Genomic DNA, 19,004 nt, shown 5'->3' with positions numbered 1-19,004 from the left:
TTATGAATGATATTTTTTATAATTATAGCAATTTTATAATTGTTTATATAGATGATATCTTAGTATTCTCAAATGACATTGAAACACATTTTAAACATTTAGAAATGTTTAAAAATATTGTTATTCAAAATGGTCTTGTTATTTCAAAATCTAAAATGATTTTATTTCAAACTAATATTAGATTTCTTGGTCATATGATTGAAAAGGGAAAAATAATTCCTATTCAAAGAAGTATTGAATTTGGTTCAAAATTTCCTGATATAATTAATGATAAAACTCAGTTGCAAAGATTTTTAGAGAGTTTAAATTATATTTCCCCTTATATTCAAAATCTTACTATGGATTCTGCTATCTTATATGATAGACTTAAGAAAAATCCTTTACCTTGGACAGATAAGCATACTAAAGCTGTTCAGATTATTAAAGATAAAGTGTAGAACCCGTAAATCAGTCTACGTATAAGTCATGCATAATTCTAGATTTTTAAATTTAATTTAACTTCATTGCATGATTATTTTAAATGCATTTCTTTGAGGTTAATTATTTTATTAGTTCAGTTCAGTAGTTGATTTTTTTAGCATTTCAGTTATTTCAGTGAGGCCGGACTGGAGATGGAGTATTGAGATAAGTTAATAAAAACTTATTTAAGAGGTGGTAATTTAGCATGTTATTTCATTAAATTAGGTTTTTAATTATTTTATGTAATTTATGCATAATTAATGCATGATGGAATTTAGTTCATGAAATTTTAAAAGTTCGTACATTAAGATTTTTAAGTTGCGTTTCACGTTCGGACGAGGATCGGAGACCGGAGAATTTTCGGAAAAATTTATTTTATTACATGATTTTATTTTTATAAATTAAGGTTAAGCATTTTTAAGTGTATTTTACAAAAATGGAAATTTTTGGGTATTTTTACCCGTAAGATTTTATTTTTAATCGGTACTCAAATTTTATCGAATCGGGAGACTTTTTAAGGATTCGACTAATCATTTCAAAATCTTTTCAACTCGAAATATTTTTCGTTAGTGAGTTTGAGCTTAATGATCTTACTTTCGAGTTTATAGAGATTAATTATCTTTTTAATCTTTTAATTAAACAATTTAAGCTCATAAACTAATTTGTTAACTACTTAATTAATCCTTAAATATCATTTATCCTACACCTAATGATTCCAAGTAGTCGACACCTCCTCAGCAGCAAACACACCCACGTTTTCATCTTAAAGATTTAGGCCCCATCGGTTTCCTTCCCACCCTTGAAAGAAAAGTCCGTCTCGTGCGTTTGTCCATCAATTAAGATCATCACATGGCATCATTTTAATTCTTCTCTCACAGCCGACAACCACTCTCCCCTTCAACTTTATTGTGGGATTTCAGCATTCTTCAGCTGAGAAGGTTTCGGTTTCCTCTTGTTCTTTCTAAAGAAATTCATCCGGGTTCCCTCGCACCGTTCTTGATCTTCAAAATCATCAGGCACGCTTTGTACTCTCTTTTATGCATCTCATACGCCATATACATGCTGTTGTGTGATTTATTGTAGCAAACTCCCGATCCCACCAAGAACATGAAAGTTTTTCGGTTTTGGTTTGCATGTTGCATTTCCTTCATTGCCACTCATGTTTTCTGTTATATAGTGCAAGGAGCTGCTGTAATAGATCTTCGAAGACTTGTGCAGATCGAGAGTGTGAGTTATAAGCGCAGGAACGTGAGGTTGATAGGTTCAGGGTAGAACTAAGAGGGTCTTGCAGATCGAGGTTGGGTGTAGGAGGTTCGATCTAAGCTCACGGGTTACACCAGCTGTGCGAGAGCCTCCTCCAGCCCTGGACCAGATCCTGATGGATCTGAGATGGGGTCTGATGCGGCTTGAAGCTGGCTGGAGGGACGGAGAGTTCGATCGGTTCAAGTAGAGGCGCACGGGTCTCGGTAGGGAGCTTGGGGTTGTCCTCGGTTACTAGCTGTTAGCCGTTTGCTTGGGAGCAGCGACGTTGGTTCAGGGTGTTCCTTAGGGTCAGGACTAGGTCCTTGATGTCTTGGTTCATGGCTGGTGCGTTGGGGTGAAACGGATGGCTTTAGAATAAGGAGAGGGGTACGGCCGAGAGGTGAAGAGGGAAGGGGCCGAGAGTTTGTGTGGTCCTGTCACTATCACCGAAGGTTTAAGGGCTGTGGTTAAGTTTTAGGAGCTTAATAATGTTTGTAAGGTGGGTCACGTGAGGGAGAAAGGTGCACCGATTATTTAAGGGGTGGGAGACAAGTGTTGGAGTTTAATTATTCAAAATGTGGGACCGAGAGTTTTTATTTGCTGGAAGTTTCAGCCGTGTGTTTAGGGACTTCATGACATGATTTTAAGATATTTTATTGTTTGTAAGATATGGAGAAAAGTTGGGGAAATTTTAGATAAGTTTTGAGTCGATTCGGGTTAAAACCGGGACTCCGGTATAAGTTTTAAAATAATTCGGTTAAGTTGTAAAATGGGCTCGAGTTTACGTCTAGGAATACTTTTAAATATGTTTTGGGACAATTTTAGGAGTTTGGTAAGTTTTGGATCAAAATAATGAGTTTTGGAATTATTCGGGATTTATCGCCGCACGAAACGTTAATTAAAGAATTAATTGAAACGTCTAGATTTAAGCTTAATAAAATTATGGGAAATTATATTTAAGCTCAAATAATTATTAGAAGTCTAAGTTTTTAATTTGGGAATTTTATGCTAAGGTTTGGTTTAATTCGGGATTTAAAATGCATTAATATGTTGTATTTAGAGATTAATGTAAAAGTCATCGATTTAAGCCAAATATAAATATGAGAAAATTCATGTAGACTTAAATAATTATTTGGAACATTTTAGAGTCAATGGAATTAATAAAATGTCAAAAACGTGAAATTTATGTTTAGGGGTGAAACGATAATTTTTTAGTTTCCAGGGGCAAAATGGTAATTTTGCACCCGGGGTGAGATTTTAGTCCTAGCAGCGCCCTGAGCACGAATCATAATATTTTTAAATGTTCATGCATCACGTTTACGATTTTTACGCTATTATAATAAATATTGGTGCATTCTTGATTTAAAGGAATTAAGAGAGAGAAAAGTAAGAAAATGAAGAGCACTCCGTCTCCGCCGCGCCGCGTCGTTATTTCGTTTGTTTTCTGTCAAAACAAACCAAGGCATGTATATACTTTTTCTAAACCTCAATCAAGTCATATAGATATTTTTAAATATCGCAAGTACATGATTTTAATTGTTCATATTTAATTATGTTGGTTAATTATATTACGTGCATAGAAAATATTCATTTTTGAGATTTATGCGATATGGCTTGTGGTTCATTCACTATGTGGGAGGGTTATTTTATACGGTCGCCAGTGACCGATCAGTTCAGTATGGTACCACCCGGTCGCCAGTGATCGGACAGCTCAGTCAGTCAGTTTCAGCCTCCCCGGTAGCCAGTTACCGATCAGTTTCAGCTTAGTGCAGTGGCCACAGGCGTAAAACATAATCTCAACAGAAAATTTTACCAGTTATTTCAGTACAGGGCTCCAAGGAGCAAACATTTTTACTGTGATTATCAGTTCAGTTATGCACGTATTATAATTGCTCAGTACAGATTTTTTTCAGCATCAGTACAGATTATTTTCAGCATCAGTACAGATTATTTTCAGCATCAGTACAGATTATTTACAGCATGAGTACAGATTATTTTAAGTATACCTCATGACATGATATTTTATCCATGCATATTTTACTTCAGATTTTTACTCGTTACCTGCGATATATGCATGCTGAGTCTTTAGGCTCACTAGACTTGATTGTTGTAGGTACTGATGAGGCCAGGGCCGAGGACGGGGACCAGTGAGTCAGCTTGGGCCGGCAGTAGTGGCACCCGAGGACCTCAGTGCAGCAGTGTTTATTTTATTCCGCAAACAAATTTTTATCAGTCATTGGACATTTTTTTAAATTGTACTTGTTGACAAACTGTATTTTCTTCCGCTGCTTTAATTTTAAACATTGAACTTGATTCATCAGTGATTTTATGAATGAGGCCATTTAAGTTCTTTTAAAAAGAAAATTTTTAATTTTCCGCAAATTTCAAAGCGAGGATTTTCGGGCCTTCACAGTTGGTATCAGAGCCTATGTTCTTGTAAATGGTTACACTACTACTGACCACGAGAAGCTCACGAAGTCACGTCTTCGGTCTGTAAGTTTTACATTACAGCATTTTATTTAAAGCATGGATTATTTAACAGCATGTCTTCATGAAATATATATTACGTCCAGATTTTTATCGTTCAGTATTTAAATTTGAATAAATTATGGAATTATGCATGTTGGTTACGTATGGGTTATGTATGGAACAATATGCCTTCTAGACGCCTTGTTTAGCGCGCGAGGGATGATGAGCGCCGTCATGAGGACGGTGAGCATCAGAGGTAGGAGGGAAATGCATCTCCACCCCCACCGGACATAAATAAGAATTTTTCTATTGGGCATTAGGAGAGGTCGTAAAATATTTGACTATATTAATTTTTGGGTTAGTAGTACTGATGTTCTACTTATGGGCTATAAGTTAAACTTAAAGATTATGAATGTTTTCGGGACTTGTAGAATTTACAAGAAATTAATGATGGTTCATGGTTGCTAGTTGAATTAAATTTTGAGGATTCCCTGTAAGTATTAATGATTCGAAGACTACGACGATTCTTGGGAAGTATAAAATTGTAGAAATTATTTCGGATGCATGCTCTACCTAGTTGGATTTAAGGATTGAATTGCATAAAGTAAGAATTTTAAGGATCCAATTGTAATAACCCATAATTTGAGGACCTAGGTGCAAAACAAAATTCTAAGGGACTATTTTTGAATTTACAATATTTTGGGATTTAATTCTGAGTTTGAGAATTTAAAAGTTTAATGAGGTAAAGATGAAAAATTTTATGGGGACAATGATGCAAATTTCGAAGAGTTGTAGGGCCAAAATGTAAATTTGGAAAACTGTAAGGGCCAGAGTGCAAGTTCCAAAATTTTAAGGATGTAATTGCGAGCTTTTGAGAAACACTTGGGATTTTAAGTATTTATAGAAATGTAAGACGTGTTATGGGAATTAATTTTGGGTTTAATAAACTTAAGGCTATTGAACCTTATGATGCGGGAAATCTATAAAATGAAATTGGGAATACTGAGGACTCATGGATAATTGTGCAATTTTCGAGATTATAAAAAAAAATGGACGATATTCGAGGAAAGTAAGATTTAATTTTTCAATTTTAAGAAACTTGAGAACTTATTTAGTAGTAAGTGAGAATTGAACGGTTTAAATGATAGAAATTTTTGGTTATTTAGGCTCGAAGGAAATGTAGAATATTTAGATATTTGGGTTATAATGTTATAATCAATGGTAACCAAGGACATCGTAGGATGAATCAATCTTATGCGTGAAAATTTAAGCGTTAGTGAAATAATATTGTGGCAAATTAAGAATTTAAAGTGACGACGATTTAAGAAAAATTTGATCGGTTAGTTAAGTTATAAGGATAAACATTGAGTTAGTAAATTTTTGGGAATATAAGTTTGATGTGTCATAAGTTTTAGTCATGAATGTAACAGTTAAGCTTGTACCTTTGTTGGAATTTGATATTTCTATAAGGTTGGGTATGATTGATGATTAGGTTATTCGATAGACGACGCATGTAAGAATTAAGGTAGACATTTTGTCTTGAGAAATTTTTTGTAAGTTATGAAGAAACTTGGGAATAAGTGAATGTGTGTTGGAATTATGTATCCAAAACTATTTGGGTTGCGTAAGGTTGAATTTCAAATTATATGGTATAGTTGATCATACGAAATTTTGGGTGAAATAAATACAAAAGGGAATTAGTGGTGTTCAACATAAGTTATCAATCAATGAATATTAAGATTTTTATTAAGTAAGAAATCTAAAAGTTTGCCATGGTGGTACGACAAATCACGATGCATTTTAATAATTAATGAAGATTGTAATATAAAGTAATGGATAAACAACAATTACAAGTAATCCTAAAAATAAAGAAAAAACCTGAGGAGGATATTCTCCGATAAATACAAGAATCGTAAACATAATAACTAAAATAATTAAAAATAAATTTGCAAGAGACATCTTCTTTTTCTTCGGATAATTTGATGAAGAATAAGTTTTAGAGAAGTAGAGAAAGTTGGAGTGATTGAATGTATTTGTGAGATGGTATTTATAGAGAGAAAGAAAAATATAGCCGTTTGTTACCGTTTTATGACCGTTGGTATATGTATGTATTTGTATAATTTTATGGTATAAATATAGTGTATATAATATTAGATATGTTTAAATAATTATGTATATCATATCTCATTATTATAATGAGATGTCATAATTAATTTGTTTAAAAATTTTATAGACTTTTATACTTGTCGTATCCCTTACTCGAAATTAAAGGTTGACAACAATTTTATATTTGGGATGTACTTGTAAATAATTAAGTTATGTAAGTTTGGTGCCATAAGATAAAGATTCGATTCAATTATCTTAAGCTAATATTATTATGGGGTGAGATAAGGTTTAATTTTTTTAGTGTATTACCGAGGATAGTATCCGATCATTAACTTTTGGTGCCAAGACTTCTTAAGTTGAACTGCATAAATGCTAAGGTAATAGGTCGATGAACATCGCGGGCATGATATAAGAAAAGCAAGGTGCGGTAAGTTTGAACATCCATCTCTAGTTTGAGGAATTGCGAGATAAGCCAAATTCGAGGTCATAGTAGATTAGAACTAAGTCACCCAAGTCGTTTTAAGTTGTGATTCACAATCAAGGATTCAGTAGACAATTTAATTAGAATTGAGAAGACATAAAGACAGATTAACATTTATATTATCAGAGTAGCGCAGCGGAAGCGTGAATTATTATGATGTAGAACCCGTAAATCAGTCTACGTATAAGTCATGCATAATTCTAGATTTTTAAATTTTATTTAACTTCATTGCATGATTATTTTAAATGCATTTCTTTGAAGTTAATTATTTTATTAGTTCAGTTCAGTAGTTGATTTTTTTTAGCATTTCAGTTATTTCAGTGAGGCCGGACTGGAGATGGAGTATTGAGATAAGTTAATAAAAACTTATTTAAGAAGTGGTAATTTAGCATGTTATTTCATTAAATTATGTTTTTAATTATTTTATGTAATTTATGCATAATTAATGCATGATGTAATTTAGTTCATGAAATTTTAAAAGTTCGTGCATTAAGATTTTTTAGTTGCGTTTCATGTTCGGACGAGGATAGGAGACCGGAGAATTTTCAGAAAAATTATTTTATTACATGAGTTATTTTTATAAATTAAGGTTTAGCATTTTTAAGTGTATTTTACAAAAATGGAAATTTTTGGGTATTTTTACCCGTAAGATTTTATTTTTAATCGGTACTCAAATTTTATCGAATCGGGAGACTTTTTAAGGATTCGACTAATCATTTCAAAATCTTTTCAACTCGAAATATTTTTCGTTAGTGAGTTTGAGCTTAATGATCTTACTTTCGAGTTTATAGAGATTAATTATCTTTTTAATCTTTTAATTAAACAATTTAAGCTCATAAACTAATTTGTTAACTACTTAATTAATCCTTAAATATCATTTATCCTACACCTAATGATTCCAAGTAGTCGACACCTCCTCAGCAGCAAACACACCCACGTTTTCATCTTAAAGATTTAGGCCCCATCGGTTTCCTTCCCACCCTTGAAAGAAAAGTCCGTCTCGTGCGTTTGTCCATCAATTAAGATCATCACATGGCATCATTTTAATTCTTCTCTCACAGCCGACAACCACTCTCCCCTTCAACTTTATTGTGGGATTTCAGCATTCTTCAGCTGAGAAGGTTTCGGTTTCCTCTTGTTCTTTCTAAAGAAATTCATCCGGGTTCCCTCGCACCGTTCTTGATCTTCAAAATCATCAGGCACGCTTTGTACTCTCTTTTATGCATCTCATACGCCATATACATGCTGTTGTGTGATTTATTGTAGCAAACTCCCGATCCCACCAAGAACATGAAAGTTTTTCGGTTTTGGTTTGCATGTTGCATTTCCTTCATTGCCACTCATGTTTTCTGTTATATAGTGCAAGGAGCTGCTGTAATAGATCTTCGAAGACTTGTGCAGATCGAGAGTGTGAGTTATAAGCGCAGGAACGTGAGGTTGATAGGTTCAGGGTAGAACTAAGAGGGTCTTGCAGATCGAGGTTGGGTGTAGGAGGTTCGATCTAAGCTCACGGGTTACACCAGCTGTGCGAGAGCCTCCTCCAGCCCTGGACCAGATCCTGATGGATCTGAGATGGGGTCTGATGCGGCTTGAAGCTGGCTGGAGGGACGGAGAGTTCGATCGGTTCAAGTAGAGGCGCACGGGTCTCGGTAGGGAGCTTGGGGTTGTCCTCGGTTACTAGCTGTTAGCCGTTTGCTTGGGAGCAGCGACGTTGGTTCAGGGTGTTCCTTAGGGTCAGGACTAGGTCCTTGATGTCTTGGTTCATGGCTGGTGCGTTGGGGTGAAACGGATGGCTTTAGAATAAGGAGAGGGGTACGGCCGAGAGGTGAAGAGGGAAGGGGCCGAGAGTTTGTGTGGTCCTGTCACTATCACCGAAGGTTTAAGGGCTGTGGTTAAGTTTTAGGAGCTTAATAATGTTTGTAAGGTGGGTCACGTGAGGGGAGAAAGGTGCACCGATTATTTAAGGGGTGGGAGACAAGTGTTGGAGTTTAATTATTCAAAATGTGGGACCGAGAGTTTTTATTTGCTGGAAGTTTCAGCCGTGTGTTTAGGGACTTCATGACATGATTTTAAGATATTTTATTGTTTGTAAGATATGGAGAAAAGTTGGGGAAATTTTAGATAAGTTTTGAGTCGATTCGGGTTAAAACCGGGACTCCGGTATAAGTTTTAAAATAATTCGGTTAAGTTGTAAAATGGGCTCGAGTTTACGTCTAGGAATACTTTTAAATATGTTTTGGGACAATTTTAGGAGTTTGGTAAGTTTTGGATCAAAATAATGAGTTTTGGAATTATTCGGGATTTATCGCCGCACGAAACGTTAATTAAAGAATTAATTGAAACGTCTAGATTTAAGCTTAATAAAATTATGGGAAATTATATTTAAGCTCAAATAATTATTAGAAGTCTAAGTTTTTAATTTGGGAATTTTATGCTAAGGTTTGGTTTAATTCGGGATTTAAAATGCATTAATATGTTGTATTTAGAGATTAATGTAAAAGTCATCGATTTAAGCCAAATATAAATATGAGAAAATTCATGTAGACTTAAATAATTATTTGGAACATTTTAGAGTCAATGGAATTAATAAAATGTCAAAAACGTGAAATTTATGTTTAGGGGTGAAACGATAATTTTTTTAGTTTCCAGGGGCAAAATGGTAATTTTGCACTCGGAGTGAGATTTTAGTACTAGCAGCGCCTTGAGCACGAATCAAAATATTTTTAAATGTTCATGCATCACGTTTACGATTTTTACGCTATTATAATAATTATGGTGCATGCTTAATTTAAAGGAATTAATGAGGAAAAGATGAGCACTCCGTCTCCGCCGCGCCGCGTCGTTATTTCGTTTGTTTTCTGTCAAAACAAACCAAGGCATGTATATACTTTTTCTAAACCTCAATCAAGTCATATAGGTATTTTTAAATATCGCAAGTACATGATTTTAATTGTTCATATTTAATTATGTTGGTTAATTATATTACGTGCATAGAAAATATTCATTTTTGAGATTTATGCGATATGGCTTGTGGTTCATTCACTATGTGGGAGCATTATTTATACGGTCGCCAGTGACCGCTCAGTTCAGGTTGGTATCATCAGGTCGCCAGTGACCTATCAGTTACGGATGGTACCATCGGGTCTTCAGTGACCGTCAGCTCAGTTTCAGGCTCCCCGGTAATCAGTTACCGATCAGTTCAGCTTAGTGCAATGGCCACAGGCGTAAAACATAATCTCAACAGAAAATTTTACCAGTTATTTCAGTACAGGGCTCCAAGGAGCAAACGTTTTTACCGTGATTATCAGTTCAGTTATGCACGTATTATAATTGCTCAGTACAGATTATTTTCAGCATCATTACAGATTATTTTCAGCATGAGTATAGATTATTTTCAGCATCAGTACAAATTATTTTCAGCATCAGTACAAATTATTTTCAGCATGACTCATGACATGATATTTTATCCCATGCATATTTTACTTCAGATTTTACTCGTTACCATCGATATATGCATGCTGAGTCTTTAGACTCACTAGACTTGATTGTTGTAGGTACTGATGAGGTCAGGGTAGAGGACGGGGACCAGTGAGCCAGCTTGGGTCAGCAGTAGTGGCACCCGAGGACCTCAGTGCAGCAGTTGCTATTTTATTCCGCAAACAATTTTTATCAGTAGTTGGATAATTTTTAAATTGTTATTTTTGGCAAGACTTTATTTTCTTCCGCTGCGACTATTTTAACCTTTGAACTTGATTTATCAGACGATTTTACGAATGAGGCCATTTAAGTTCTTTTAAAAAGAAAATTTTTAATTTTCCGCAATTTTCAAAGCGAGGATTTTCGGGCCTTCACAGTTGGTATCAGAGCCTATGTTCTTGTAAAGGGTTACACTACTACTGACCACGAGAAGCTCACGAAGTCACGTCTTCGGTCTGTAAGTTTTACAGTTCAGCATTTTGTTCAGCATTTTATTTAAAGCATGAATTATTTTGTCAGTATGCTTCCAGATTTTCAGGATTTCAGAGTTCAGTTAAAATAAATTATGGAATTATGCATGTTAGTTACGTACGGGTTATGTATGGAACAATATGCCTTCTAGACGCCTTGTTTAGCGCGCGAGGGATGATGAGCGCCGTCATGAGGACGGTGAGTATCAGAGGTAGGAGGGAAATGCATCTCCACCCCCACCGGACATAAATAAGAATTTTTCTATTGGGCATTAGGAGAGGTCGTAAAATATTTGACTATATTAATTTTTGGGTTAGTAGTACTGATGTTCTACTTATGGGCTATAAGTTAAACTTAAAGATTATGAATGTTTTCGGGACTTGTAGAATTTACAAGAAATTAATGATGGTTCATGGTTGCTAGTTGAATTAAATTTTGAGGATTCCCTGTAAAGATTAATGATTCGAAGACTACGACGATTCTTGGGAAGTATAAAATTGTAGAAATTATTTCGGATGCATGCTCTACCTAGTTGGATTTAAGGATTAAATTGCATAAAGTAAGAATTTTAAGGATCCAATTGTAATAACCCATAATTTGAGGACCTAGGTGCAAAACAAAATTCTAAGGGACTATTTTTGAATTTACAATATTTTGGGATTTAATTCTGAGTTCGAGAATTTAAAAGTTTAATGAGGTAAAGATGAAAAATTTTATGGGACAATGATGCAAATTTCGAAGAGTTGTAGGGCCAAAATGTAAATTTGGAAAACTGTAAGGGCCAGAGTGCAAGTTTCAAAATTTTAAGGATGTAATTGCGAGCTTTTGAGAAACACTTGGGATTTTAAGTATTTATAGAAATGTAAGACGTGTTATGGGAATTAATTTTGGGTTTAATAAACTTAAGGCTATTGAACCTTATGATGCGGGAAATCTATAAAATGAAATTGGGAATACTGAGGACTCATGGATAATTGTGCAATTTTCGAGATTATATAAAAAAAATGGACGATATTCGAGGAAAGTAAGATTTAATTTTTCAATTTTAAGAAACTTGAGAACTTATTTAGTAGTAAGTGAGAATTGAACGGTTTAAATGATAGAAATTTTTGGTTATTTAGGCTCGAAGGAAATGTAGAATATTTAGATATTTGGATTATAATGTTATAATCAATGGTAACCAAGGACATCGTAGGATGAATCAATCTTATGCGTGAAAATTTAAGCGTTAGTGAATAATTAATATTGTGGCAAATTAAGAATTTAAAGTGACGACGATTTAAGAAAAATTTGATCGGTTAGTTAAGTTATAAGGATAAACATTGAGTTAGTAAATTTTTGGGAACTATAAGTTTGATGTGTCATAAGTTTTAGTCATGAATGTAACAGTTAAGCTTGTACCTTTGTTGGAATTTGATATTTCTATAAGGTTGGGTATGATTGATGATTAGGTTATTCGATAGACGACGCATGTAAGAATTAAGGTAAACATTTTGTCTTGAGAAATTTTTTTGTAAGTTATGAAGAAACTTGGGAATAAGTGAATGTGTGTTGGAATTATGTATCCAAAACTATTTGGGTTGCGTAAGGTTGAATTTCAAATTATTATGGTATAGTTGATCATACGAAATTTTGGGTGAAATAAATACAAAAGGGAATTAGTGGTGTTCAACATAAGTTATCAATCAATGAATATTAAGATTTTTATTGAGTAAGAAATCTAAAAGTTTGCCATGGTGGTACGACAAATCACGATGCATTTTAATAATTAATGAAGATTGTAATACAAAGTAATGGATAAACAACAATTACAAGTAATCCTAAAAATAAAGAAAAAACCTGAGGAGGATATTCTCCGATAAATACAAGAATCGTAAACATAATAACTAAAATAATTAAAATAAATTTGCAAGAGACATCTTCTTTTTCTTCGAATAATTTGATGAAGAATAAGTTTTAGAGAAGTAGAGAAAGTTGGAGTGATTGAATGTATTTGTGAGATGGTATTTATAGAGAAAAAAAAAATATAGCCGTTTGTTACCGTTTTATGACCGTTGGTATATGTATGTATTTGTATAATTTTATGGTATAAATATGGTGTATATAATATTAGATATGTTTAAATAATTATGTATATCATATCTCATTATTATAATGAGATGTCATAATTAATTTGTTTAAAAATTTTATAGACTTTTATACTTGTCGTATCCCTTACTCGAAATTAAAGGTTGACAACAATTTTATATTTGGGATGTACTTGTAAATAATTAAGTTATGTAAGTTTGGTGCCATAAGATAAAGATTCGATTCAATTATCTTAAGCTAATATTATTATGGGGTGAGATAAGGTTTAATTTTTTTAGTGTATTACCGAGGATAGTATCCGATCATTAACTTTTGGTGCCAAGACTTCTTAAGTTGAACTGCATAAATGCTAAGGTAATAGGTCGATGAACATCGCGGGCATGATATAAGAAAAGCAAGGTGCGGTAAGTTTGAACATCCATCTCTAGTTTGAGGAATTGCGAGATAAGCCAAATTCGAGGTCATAGTAGATTAGAACTAAGTCACCCAAGTCGTTTTAAGTTGTGATTCACAATCAAGGATTCAGTAGACAATTTAATTAGAATTGAGAAGACATAAAGACAGATTAACATTTATATTATCAGAGTAGCGCAGCGGAAGCGTGAATTATTATGATTCTAGAATTAAGAGTCTAAACTTTTCGTTTAATGAGGATAAGCGAATTTCGAGGACGAAATTTCTTTTAAGGGGGAAGGATTGTAGAACCCGTAAATCAGTCTACGTATAAGTCATGCATAATTCTAGATTTTTAATTTAATTTAACTTCATTGCATGATTATTTTAAATGCATTTCTTTGAGGTTAATTATTTTATTAGTTCAGTTCAGTAGTTGATTTTTTTAGCATTTCAGTTATTTCAGTGAGGCCGGACTGGAGATGGAGTATTGAGATAAGTTAATAAAAACTTATTTAAGAGGTGGTAATTTAGCATGTTATTTCATTAAATTAGGTTTTTAATTATTTTATGTAATTTATGCATAATTAATGCATGATGGAATTTAGTTCATGAAATTTTAAAAGTTCGTACATTAAGATTTTTAAGTTGCGTTTCACGTTCGGACGAGGATCGGAGACCGGAGAATTTTCGGAAAAATTTATTTTATTACATGATTTTATTTTTATAAATTAAGGTTTAGCATTTTTAAGTGTATTTTACAAAAATGGAAATTTTTGGGTATTTTTACCCGTAAGATTTTATTTTTAATCGGTACTCAAATTTTATCGAATCGGGAGACTTTTTAAGGATTCGACTAATCATTTCAAAATCTTTTCAACTCGAAATATTTTTCGTTAGTGAGTTTGAGCTTAATGATCTTACTTTCGAGTTTATAGAGATTAATTATCTTTTTAATCTTTTAATTAAACAATTTAAGCTCATAAACTAATTTGTTAACTACTTAATTAATCCTTAAATATCATTTATCCTACACCTAATGATTCCAAGTAGTCGACACCTCCTCAGCAGCAAACACACCCACGTTTTCATCTTAAAGATTTAGGCCCCATCGGTTTCCTTCCCACCCTTGAAAGAAAAGTCCGTCTCGTGCGTTTGTCCATCAATTAAGATCATCACATGGCATCATTTTAATTCTTCTCTCACAGCCGACAACCACTCTCCCCTTCAACTTTATTGTGGGATTTCAGCATTCTTCAGCTGAGAAGGTTTCGGTTTCCTCTTGTTCTTTCTAAAGAAATTCATCCGGGTTCCCTCGCACCGTTCTTGATCTTCAAAATCATCAGGCACGCTTTGTACTCTCTTTTATGCATCTCATACGCCATATACATGCTGTTGTGTGATTTATTGTAGCAAACTCCCGATCCCACCAAGAACATGAAAGTTTTTCGGTTTTGGTTTGCATGTTGCATTTCCTTCATTGCCACTCATGTTTTCTGTTATATAGTGCAAGGAGCTGCTGTAATAGATCTTCGAAGACTTGTGCAGATCGAGAGTGTGAGTTATAAGCGCAGGAACGTGAGGTTGATAGGTTCAGGGTAGAACTAAGAGGGTCTTGCAGATCGAGGTTGGGTGTAGGAGGTTCGATCTAAGCTCACGGGTTACACCAGCTGTGCGAGAGCCTCCTCCAGCCCTGGACCAGATCCTGATGGATCTGAGATGGGGTCTGATGCGGCTTGAAGCTGGCTGGAGGGACGGAGAGTTCGATCGGTTCAAGTAGAGGCGCACGGGTCTCGGTAGGGAGCTTGGGGTTGTCCTCGGTTACTAGCTGTTAGCCGTTTGCTTGGGAGCAGCGACGTTGGTTCAGGGTGTTCCTTAGGGTCAGGACTAGGTCCTTGATGTCTTGGTTCATGGCTGGTGCGTTGGGGTGAAACGGATGGCTTTAGAATAAGGAGAGGGGTACGGCCGAGAGGTGAAGAGGGAAGGGGCCGAGAGTTTGTGTGGTCCTGTCACTATCACCGAAGGTTTAAGGGCTGTGGTTAAGTTTTAGGAGCTTAATAATGTTTGTAAGGTGGGTCACGTGAGGGGAGAAAGGTGCACCGATTATTTAAGGGGTGGGAGACAAGTGTTGGAGTTTAATTATTCAAAATGTGGGACCGAGAGTTTTTATTTGCTGGAAGTTTCAGCCGTGTGTTTAGGGACTTCATGACATGATTTTAAGATATTTTATTGTTTGTAAGATATGGAGAAAAGTTGGGGAAATTTTAGATAAGTTTTGAGTCGATTCGGGTTAAAACCGGGACTCCGGTATAAGTTTTAAAATAATTCGGTTAAGTTGTAAAATGGGCTCGAGTTTACGTCTAGGAATACTTTTAAATATGTTTTGGGACAATTTTAGGAGTTTGGTAAGTTTTGGATCAAAATAATGAGTTTTGGAATTATTCGGGATTTATCGCCGCACGAAACGTTAATTAAAGAATTAATTGAAACGTCTAGATTTAAGCTTAATAAAATTATGGGAAATTATATTTAAGCTCAAATAATTATTAGAAGTCTAAGTTTTTAATTTGGGAATTTTATGCTAAGGTTTGGTTTAATTCGGGATTTAAAATGCATTAATATGTTGTATTTAGAGATTAATGTAAAAGTCATCGATTTAAGCCAAATATAAATATGAGAAAATTCATGTAGACTTAAATAATTATTTGGAACATTTTAGAGTCAATGGAATTAATAAAATGTCAAAAACGTGAAATTTATGTTTAGGGGTGAAACGATAATTTTTTTAGTTTCCAGGGGCAAAATGGTAATTTTGCACTCGGAGTGAGATTTTAGTACTAGCAGCGCCTTGAGCACGAATCAAAATATTTTTAAATGTTCATGCATCACGTTTACGATTTTTACGCTATTATAATAATTATGGTGCATGCTTAATTTAAAGGAATTAATGAGGAAAAGATGAGCACTCCGTCTCCGCCGCGCCGCGTCGTTATTTCGTTTGTTTTCTGTCAAAACAAACCAAGGCATGTATATACTTTTTCTAAACCTCAATCAAGTCATATAGGTATTTTTAAATATCGCAAGTACATGATTTTAATTGTTCATATTTAATTATGTTGGTTAATTATATTACGTGCATAGAAAATATTCATTTTTGAGATTTATGCGATATGGCTTGTGGTTCATTCACTATGTGGGAGCATTATTATACGGTCGCCAGTGACCGCTCAGTTCAGGTTGGTATCATCAGGTCGCCAGTGACCTATCAGTTACGGATGGTACCATCGGGTCTTCAGTGACCGTCAGCTCAGTTTCAGGCTCCCCGGTAATCAGTTACCGATCAGTTCAGCTTAGTGCAATGGCCACAGGCGTAAAACATAATCTCAACAGAAAATTTTACCAGTTATTTCAGTACAGGGCTCCAAGGAGCAAACGTTTTTACCGTGATTATCAGTTCAGTTATGCACGTATTATAATTGCTCAGTACAGATTATTTTCAGCATCATTACAGATTATTTTCAGCATGAGTATAGATTATTTTCAGCATCAGTACAAATTATTTTCAGCATCAGTACAAATTATTTTCAGCATGACTCATGACATGATATTTTATCCCATGCATATTTTACTTCAGATTTTACTCGTTACCATCGATATATGCATGCTGAGTCTTTAGACTCACTAGACTTGATTGTTGTAGGTACTGATGAGGTCAGGGTAGAGGACGGGGACCAGTGAGCCAGCTTGGGTCAGCAGTAGTGGCACCCGAGGACCTCAGTGCAGCAGTTGCTATTTTATTCCGCAAACAATTTTTATCAGTAGTTGGATAATTTTTAAATTGTTATTTTTGGCAAGACTTTATTTTCTTCCGCTGCGACTATTTTAACCTTTGAACTTGATTTATCAGACGATTTTACGAATGAGGCCATTTAAGTTCTTTTAAAAAGAAAATTTTTAATTTTCCGCAATTTTCAAAGCGAGGATTTTCGGGCCTTCACATAAAGTTAAGAATCTTCCTTGTCTTATGCTGGCAAATCCTTTATGGGATAAAATTGTAGAAACAGATGCTTCTGATATAGGTTTTGGAGGAATTCTTAAACAAAAAGATCCTCAAACAAAACAAGAATATCTTATACGATTTTATTCTGGGAAATGGAATAATGCCCAGAAAAATTATTCCACAGTAGCAAAAGAAATCTTAGCTATTGTTAGATGTATCTTAAAATTTCAAGATGATTTATACAATCAAAGTCTGGCTCATGGTCCAGTATATTTTGATGTTTATCCAAATTTATCTTTATCTTTGTCTGATATTAATATATTAGATTCTTTAACATTAAATGTTAAAACTCATGGTTATAATTATACTCCTGAACAGAAGTTATATGTATCTGTTATCGTATATATTATAAAGCATTATTTACACTAAATCCTATGTGTAAAAGAATAGATAAAAAATTAAATGAAACTATTCTTATAGAAACTAATTTTAATAGATCTAATATTATAACCCGTAGATCTATAAAATGGGAAGAAATTGAATTTCCAGAAAACTGGATAATTGAACAAGCTGTTCCTAGAAATCCTATAATAAATAGAGATTTACAACAAGTTATTCAAAATAATGAAGGATTTGTTCAAATACAGTTTAATAATGAACAAAGAAGATTATTACCATCTTCTATATATGCTAGATCAAGATCTAGTCATTCTTTTATTTCTCCTCTAGATTATATGGTAGATATACCACAAACTTCTAGAGCATCTACTTCTCAAGTTAGAGAAGAATTAGAATCTACTAATATAGTAGATGATTTAATTATAAATCAAAATAATATTGTTCATAAAAGTAACTTTCAAAAAGTTAGAAAAACTGATACAGTTTCAGAAATGAATTTTAGTATTTAATGGATAGTAAATCAAAAATTGATTTTAATAAAGGATCTTCTGCTAGAGCAAAGATTAATGCAGAATTTTATTTACCCAAATGGGAATCTTTCAGAGATTGGTACTTTAAAAGTTTCTCTGAAGAAGAGTTTGAATATATTGTTTCAACATTTTATAAATATTGTGAAAACCAGAATAAATTAATACATTTTGTTCTTTGGTTTTTCAAAACATTTATTATAGATTATATTTCTATTCTTGAAAGAAATTATAAACTTTCTTCAGGACAGATTCAAAAATCTGTTTATCCTCCTCAACAATCTTTTATTATAGAAAAGAATAATAAAATTTTAAATTTTACTGCCTTTTCAAAATTATTTGAAAATGATATGTTACAAATTACTGTTAAACATATAAATCAAATTATTGAAAAACAGAATTATACAAATTTATATCTTACAATTATAGGAGAAGAAATAAATTCTCTTAAGGATCGCATTGATAAAATTATTTTAGCTATCAATAAAATCAAACCAGATGTTCACATAGAAGAACCAGAAAATAATATTGTTTCTGTTGCTACTTCTTCAATACAATCCCCTCCTGATATTAAGGATTTTAAATTTAAATCTTCTGTTTCTGATATAGAAAAATTATTAGAAGAAAAATTTAGAAATCTTAATTTAAATACCCTTAATGAAGAGTTTGAAGAATTAGAAAAGATTAATAATCATTCTGATGAAGAAATTAATAAAATTAAATGGGCTGATAAACCTACTACATCCAAATATTACTATAATAAACCTACTCCCATGGATGTTCTTATTGAAGAAAATGAATATATTTTCGCTAATAGTTATAATGGGAAAAACATTTATGAATGGAATATTGATGGTTATAGTGATAGACAAATTTATAACACTGCTCACAG

At 33.5% G+C, this 19,004-nt stretch overlaps 1 long non-coding RNA gene across 3 annotated transcripts; it reads left to right on the top strand.

The window, feature by feature from the left end:
- The first annotated feature begins 438 nt into the window (after positions 1 to 438).
- Positions 439 to 17,180, top strand: LOC140817738 (uncharacterized). Of its 3 annotated transcripts, XR_012114879.1 has the most exons (4): positions 439 to 3,163; positions 3,815 to 4,194; positions 10,312 to 10,691; positions 16,887 to 17,180. It is a non-coding gene; the product is annotated as an uncharacterized lncRNA (long non-coding RNA). The 3 variants fall into 3 exon arrangements; XR_012114877.1 differs by lacking the exon at positions 16,887 to 17,180 and having other exon boundaries at positions 10,312 to 11,104; XR_012114878.1 differs by lacking the exon at positions 16,887 to 17,180 and having other exon boundaries at positions 439 to 3,167; positions 10,312 to 11,104.
- Positions 17,181 to 19,004: the final 1,824 nt, after the last annotated feature.

This window comes from Primulina eburnea, chromosome 17 (genome assembly GCF_022965805.1).
Source record: "Primulina eburnea isolate SZY01 chromosome 17, ASM2296580v1, whole genome shotgun sequence".
NCBI lineage: Eukaryota > Viridiplantae > Streptophyta > Magnoliopsida > Lamiales > Gesneriaceae > Primulina > Primulina eburnea.
Note: the sequence above shows the minus strand (reverse complement) of the source record. Positions and strands in the feature narration are given on the sequence as shown.